At 38.6% G+C, this 7709-nt stretch overlaps 1 long non-coding RNA gene across 2 annotated transcripts; it reads right to left on the reverse strand.

Annotated features, from left to right (window-relative positions):
• Positions 1-1547: 1547 nt before the first annotated feature.
• Positions 1548-7678, reverse strand: LOC128018172 (uncharacterized). Of its 2 annotated transcripts, XR_008184753.1 has the most exons (4): positions 6605-7678; positions 6254-6291; positions 4400-4521; positions 1548-1790 (listed from the first exon to the last, which is right to left on the reverse strand). It is a non-coding gene; the product is annotated as an uncharacterized LOC128018172 (long non-coding RNA). The 2 variants fall into 2 exon arrangements; XR_008184752.1 differs by lacking the exon at positions 6254-6291 and having other exon boundaries at positions 6605-7669.
• Between the last annotated feature and the right edge of the window lie 31 nt (positions 7679-7709).

Below are 7709 nucleotides of genomic sequence, written 5' to 3' on the forward strand. Positions count from 1 at the left end.
AAAAAACATTCCCTTCACTGAGAATCCTGGGCCTATTGGTGATGCTGCTGCTCTTGAGTCAGAACAACCTGTAGACTTTGCAGAGTTGTTCATTTCTGATGTACTGATTCAGAACATTGTTGATCAGACCAACCTGTATGCAGATCAGTGTATTCAGGCTATGGATGACACTTCAAAACATGCTAGATGTCACGCATGGAAGCCTGTCACAGTTTCAGAGATGAAAACTTTCATGGGCCTCCTTTTTCTCACTGGTATCATTCATAAGCCTGAACTTGAAATGTACTGGTGTACAGATGACATGTTAGCTACCCCCTACTTCAACAAGGTCATGCCTCGCAACAGGTTTGAAATCATATGGAGATTTCTACACTTCAGTGATAATACAACAAGGCCAGACAATTGTACTGACAGGCTGTACAAAATCCGCCCTGTCTTGGATCACCTTGTGTCCAAATTCCGCGAAATGTATCAGCCCAAGTCAAACATTTGCATTGATGAGGGGATGTTTCTGTGGCGTGGGCGCCTGGCTTTCAGGGTGTACAATCCCCAGAAACCCATCAAATATGGAGTAAAATCCTACATCTTGTGCGATTCTGATACAGGCTACTGTTTTAACATGAAGCCCTATTGTGGGGAAAGCGCTACCCTGGGAGACACGGTTGTCTCTCTTCTTGATCGCCTAGCAGGTCATGGCTACAGATTGTTTATGGACAACCTATACAACTCTGTACGACTGTGTGAGCGCCTACTTGATGTGAAAACCCATGTATGTGGTACAATTAGAAAAAACAGAGGTGAACCGCCGGTCATTCGAGATGTCAGAAATGCTCACCTTAGGATTGGGGAAACAATCATGCGTCACAACGAAAATGTGATGGTCTTGGCATGGAGAGACAAACAAACAGTGAAAATGGTTACAACATTCCATCAGAACAACATGGAACGTGTTGAGGTATGGCAGAGAGGCCACCAAGAAAAAGTTGCAAAGCAAAAGCCAGCATGCATTGTGGAATACAATCATGAAATGAATGGTGTTGACAAACTAGACCAAAACATTGTGTACTACCCATTTATCAGGAAGTCACACAAGTGCACTGTTAATTATTTGACTGTAAATTTACAATAAATTGCAGGTTAATAATTGCATGACTTTCACAGTAAGTTACTGTAACATTTTTACAGTAAATTATTGTGAAATGACAGCTGTATACTGTGACTTCACAGTAATTCTGACATCGCATTACTGTGATTTAGCGGTAAGCTGCTGTAGAATTAATGTATTTAACTGTGGAATTACAGTTGGTGTCTATGTATTACTGTAATTTAACAGTAAGCAGCTGTAGAATTCATGTATTTAACTGTGAAATTAGTGTCTATTACTGTAATTTAGCAGCAAGCAGATGTAGAATTAATGTATTTAACTGTGAAATTAGTCTATCTATTACTGTAATTTAGCAGTAAGCAGCTGTAGAATTACTGTACATAACTGTGAATGTCTATCTATTACTGTGATTTAGCATAAATGATGGACCAAACAAAACTGATAAAAACAGTGACATAACTTTTATTTTTTAGAAGTAAAATACAATTTAATTACATGAATAAAACACTGGGCAACAGGGATTGACACTGGGTAACAGGAATGTGTGTCAAAAGAGAAAGGAGACAGAGAAGAGAGAGTGAGGGAGAGAGATGTAAGAAAAGACAAAAAGGTGGGAATAGAGAGGGTCGCAGGTGTCTCTCTCCTTCCCTCGCAGCTGGAACCTGCATAGTGTGGGTTCTATCCACTATATACAAAAGATAAGAAAGACAAAAAGTTTAAGTTACTCTGTGGTGGACTGACTCCCTGTAAGTATGGTGCTCGCATTGTAACACTAATCCTAAAATGTCTACAATTTAAGTAATTTCAACTATTAAAAAAAATGTGAATAGTACTCTCAATTAATATTAAATCAACAAACCAGGACTCTAATCACTCCTGTTACTTTTACCCAGTCCTATTATTTTTCACGTGAGTAACAGGACTGAAAGTAACATGATTGAGGTTAAAAGGTTAGTTCACCCAAAAATGAAAATTCTGTCAGTAATTACAGAGCACAAATTAAGATATTTTTGATGAAATCTGAGAGCTGGATCACTCCTCCATCGGCTTCTAAGGGTTTGAAACTTGCTGGCCCAGAGAAATGTATTAAAGACATCTTTAATATAGTCCAAGTGACTCCAGTAGCTCAATCTTAAGTTTATAAAGCGACGAGAATACTTTGTGCGTAAAAAAAAACAAAAAACGACTTTATTCCACAATTCATTTCCTTCTCTGTGGGCCTTGAGTTTTTTCATGTAGTAAAACAGCGTAGCGCTTCTGTGTTATAAGTCACACGTAGGCTCACTATTGGCCGACGCTGGTCATGTGTGTGATGCATGTGACGTATAACACAGAAGCGGTACGCTGTTATACTACATGAATTCACCCGAGGCCCAGAGAGAAGGAAATGAATAGTGGAATAAAGTCATTATTTTTGGGGGGGTTTTGCGCACAAAAAGTATTCTCGTTGCTTGGTAAACGTAAGATTGAGCCACTGTAGTCACTTGGACTAAATTTATGATGTTTTTAATACATTTTCTGGGCCAGCAAGTTTCAATCCCTTAGAAGCCTATGGAGGAGTGAGACAGCTCTCAGATTTAATCAAAAATATTTTAATTTGTGTTCCGAAGATGAGAGAAGGTCTTACGGGGTTGGAACAACATGAGGGTGAGTAATTACTGACAGAATTTTCATTTTTGGGTGAACTAACCCTTTAAGCAAAAATTGCATGCTAAATTGCATAGTAATTCAACACAGTAGCAAGTAATGTAAATTTACACTTAAAACTATTGTAAAGTACTGTAAATTTGACGTTTTTTAGACGTCAAGGCATGTTAAAATCAAATAAACGTAAAAACAATTAATTTTACACATTTATTTTGCAGTCTGTCTAAACTCTACATTGAATCAGGAGACACTATAGAACACATTAAAGGGATAGTTCACCCCAAAAATCTTTGGAACACAAATTAAGATATTTTAAGAAATCCGAGAGCTTTCTGTATCCTCCATGGACAGCAATTATTTTACTTTCAAGGCCCGGAAAGATTGTTAAAATAGTCCATATGTATACAGTGGTTAAACCTTAATGTTATGAAGCGACGAGAATACTTTTACTGCGCAGAAACAAAACAAAACAAAATAGAATACCGACTTTATTCAACATTTTTCCTTTCTGTGCCAGTATCCGATGCTGTTCACGTGATGTGTTCTCGATCATGCATGTGATTGCATTGCGCACAAAAAGTATTCTCGTCGCATCATAACATTGAGGTTGAACCACTGTAGTCACATGGACTATTTTAACGATGGTTTTACTACCTTTCTCGGACTTGAAAATGGTTATAACATAGTAGTCTATAGGTGGGATCAGAAAGCTCTCAGATTGCTTAAAATTTTCTTAATTTGTGTAGAACAAAATTCTTGTGTTTGGAACATCGTGAGGGGATGTAATTAATGACAGATTTTTCAATTTTGGGTGAACTAACCCTTTAATAGCTTCAGTAAACTTCTTACTGCATAACTACATCTAGCTTAAAGGAACACGCCGACTTTTTGGGACTTTAGCTTATTCACCGTATCCCCCAGAGTTAGATAAGTCCATACATACCCTTCTCATCTCCTTGAGTGCCTCTGTTTGACGCACCCACCGCTAGCCTAGCTTAGCACAAAGACTGGAGGTAAACAGCTCCAGCTAGCATACTGCTCTCAATAAGTGACAAAATAACGCCAACATTTTCCTATTTACATGTTGTGATTTGTATAGTCACAGTGTGTACAAATAACAAGGTCATATGAGACACAACCATCTTCTAACTGTATACATACTGGGAACTATATTCTCAGAAGGCGAAGCACTGCTACTTCTTTGGAGTGATTTACTCCAATTCTGAGCAAACTCTCTGCTCCTCACCACAGGGCTTCTCAGGTGCTGTGAGAAAATCACTCCCCAAGTAGCAGTGCTTCGCCTTCTGAGAATATAGTTCCCAGTATGTATACGGTTAGAAGATGGTTAGAGTCACTGTGACTATACAAATCACAACATGTAAATAGGAAAATGTTGGCGTTATTTTGTCACTTATTGGGAGCAGTATGCTAGCTGGAGCCGTTTACCTCCAGTCTTTGTGCTAAGCTAGGCTAGCGGTGGTTGCCTCAGACAGACTTACGGCAAGCACGGAGATGAGAAGGGTATGTATAGACTTATCTAACTCTGGGGGATACGGGGAATAAGATAAAGTCACAAAAAGTCAGCATGTTCCTTTAACACAGATACTGTGTTTCATTAGTCCGTTCTTAAATTGGAACACAGCTTACATTAGATTGACATCCATTCGAAGTCAATGAGCTTCCTGATAAGAGTGCAGACTTGCTGGTTCATGTGACCTCTCTGCCTCTTAGATTTTGTGCCCGTCTCTGGGTTGATGCCCAAGAAGCACCTACAAACAAAAAGACAGAAGAAACCTGTTAGTTTAATTCGTGTGATGAAAAAGGTGTTAGTTCCCAGTCACCACCTTCAGTGGGTCACTGCTTTTGCAGTACAGAGTCAAACTAAAGTTAGCTCAGTTTAAACAAAGGTGTAATTCAGGTGTAAGTACTGTAATTCAGAAAAAAAAATGCATGGAACTGAACTGAAAAACATTTCCATCACAAACACAGTCAAGAATAGACCTTCACCAAAGTAGAGGTGTGTGATTTACCTAGGCAAAGCATTCACACACAACAATTTACATAATTTACTTGTTCCGTTTGCAGAGGATGGAGTAAGAGCCTGTTGCCTGTCCATCTCCCTATGGCTGTTTCTACTTGTACTCTTCCTCCTAGAATTATTACCCGTTCACAGATGATGTGATAAACATTTCATTTCTTATATCTTTTTCACAAAGCACCCAGTTTTCTAGTTGTTTCTGACTTTTTTAAGCTTTGTCTCTGGTCTAATCTGGTCTGGTCTCCAGCACAGACACACAAATTAAGGCCCCGTCCACACTACTGCGTTTTCGTTTAGAAACGGAGAATTAAAACGAATATCTCCGTCCACACCAGCGTTTTAGCTGCGTATAATGCTGTGTTCACACCAAACGCGAATAGAGCGTCTGGCGCGAATGATTTCAATGTTAAGTCAATGCAAAGGCGCGTCTGGAGGTCTCGCGGCGCGAATGGGGCGTTAAGCGCGGCGCGGAAGACGCGAATTCGCCTCATTCGCGCGTCTAGTTCGCGCGAATTACGCGAATTGACGCGCGAATAGAGCGCTTCGCGCGAAACGCGCGTTAAGCGCGAATGGTGCTTTTTGTGCATTTAGCGTTTGACGCGAATTCGCGTCTGCCACCCAAGTTGAAAAAATTGGAACTTTGGCGTCAATTCGCGCCGCGTTAACCAATCAGGAGCCTGCTAGGAGTCACTCATTCAACAGTATGTTCCTGCAACCTCCGGTTGTGCAGGAATACCCTTCTCCACTCATTCAACAAGGAGGAACGACAGATGTTGTCAGTGAGCAGTCAACCGGAGCTATATGACAAAAGTTCATATTTCTATAGAGACATGAATAAAAATGACTATATATATATATATATATATATATATATATATATATATATATATATATATATATATATACATATTAATAGATAAATTGAATATAGGCCAAAGATAAGAAACGTTTCATTTTACCCCAAACGAATTATATTTTATCTTGAACCACTAAAGACACATCAGAGCCAGCGGCAAATGTCAGAAGATCTAGCCGAGGTAAGGCTACTCTCGGCGGATACATGATGACGGAGCTCCCGCTGATCGCATGGAGCTCATCTCCGAGATCGGCGAAACACATTTTTTAAATAGACGCTGTCATTATAAATAAACCGCATATTTGAGTTTAAAACAACTACATTCTCGCCTGAAATACTTTTAAAACTACATTTCATGACACAATAACAGTAATATTTTGAAAATTATCCGAATAAAAATGGCGGTTGAAAATGCTGCGTGAACTCAGCTGGATGAAGCCCCCCATTCAGTGTTGACGAGAAAGACAACGGTTGCTCCGTTTCACACACACAGCAGGGAAGAAAAGTTTGAGATTAATTTAATCCACCTTTGCCCAAATCCACAAACACCATAATTTATCTAGTTGATAATAACTGTCATAATACCCACATTAAGGCCACATCTTACCTTATAACTTTATTTATCGTTGGTCAATGTAGAAAATGCTGTGGTAAAAGAGAGAACGCTGTTAGAGTAACTAAGATGAGCTTTAAGTAAAGCTAAAGTTAAATGTTCGACGGTGTATCTAATCAGACATCTCACATTTAACTTAATACGGTATAATTAACACTACAACCAACGTCTTTTCATTCAAATTTGCGCGCTTGCTTAAACGTCGATGCGAGTCTGCTCCAGCTAAGTTACAAAAACATGACAACAGAACCTACAACTAACGCTAATTTGGTTCATACTTTTAAATTACATGCACTATCATATAAAAAACATCAAATTGATAAAGTTTGACATTTAAACACTTACCGCTGTCTGAATCCACCGAATGAGACCACGTAGATCAGAGAGCTCTGATGACGCTCTGATGACGCTGCCGCAGTTGCCACTCAAAAAAGACGGCATTCACAGTAGTTTCTTGTAAAAGCCCCGCGCCTGCATTATTTTCACAGTAAAAGTCTAAATACGGTATTATATTGTGAATTATCACAGTTAAAGCCTGTGAAGTGGTAATAATGTAATTAACTGTGAAATATTACAGTTATATCTTGTGAAATCCTGGAAAAATTTTACAGTGTGGACAAAGAAATTTGTCATGTACCTGTTTCAGATCAGTTTGTTCAACGCTTTTTTCATTTACAAAGCGAAAAACCCACAGGGTAATTGTAACACTCTTCTCTCATTCATCCAGAGTGTTATAAAATCATGGACCAGCCAAGAGTGTGCTAGTGGTGGGGAGAAAAGTGCTACTGAAAACACTCCAAGAGCACCATACAACACTGACCCAAAAAACAGACTGAATGTCAGTTTTGCTGTTCATGAACTTGTTCCAATCCTGCCCACTCCCAAAAAGCAACACCCAACCAGAGGATGCAGAGTTTGTGTACGTAAGGGGTTGCGGAAGGAGACCTCGTTCTACTGCAAAAGTTGTGGCGTCCCCTTACATCCTGGGAAATGTTACTCTGTGTACCACTCAAAAGCAAATTACAGTGCCTAAATTTAATTAGATTTATGTTTAATTGTAATATATTTTGGAAGGTTTTATATATGTTAAAATGACATCTGAATGTATTCTGCTTGAAAATGCACTTGTTTCATAAAAATGGCTTTTTCTCAGCTTTTTGTCCAGAATGTTGTGTTTTTGACAAAACCTATCTATGTTCAGGTGGCAATAAAAAAATAATAAATGAAGATAAAATAAAATATTTTTTTTTGTTTAAAAGCAGAGACTCAGATCTTTATTTTGATATGTAACATGTTCATATATTCATAGAAGAAAATATTCTGTGGGCCATTAAAGTTTAGCGAAAATTGTCAAAAACCCTGGCGCTGGCTGGCAACTTTTTTTAAAAATGCTGGCGGGCAAAGAGTTAAAGGTAGTTTTATTATCTATCATATGGTTATGATTATATAT

This window comes from Carassius gibelio, chromosome A8 (genome assembly GCF_023724105.1).
Source record: "Carassius gibelio isolate Cgi1373 ecotype wild population from Czech Republic chromosome A8, carGib1.2-hapl.c, whole genome shotgun sequence".
NCBI classification, from domain to species: domain Eukaryota; kingdom Metazoa; phylum Chordata; class Actinopteri; order Cypriniformes; family Cyprinidae; genus Carassius; species Carassius gibelio.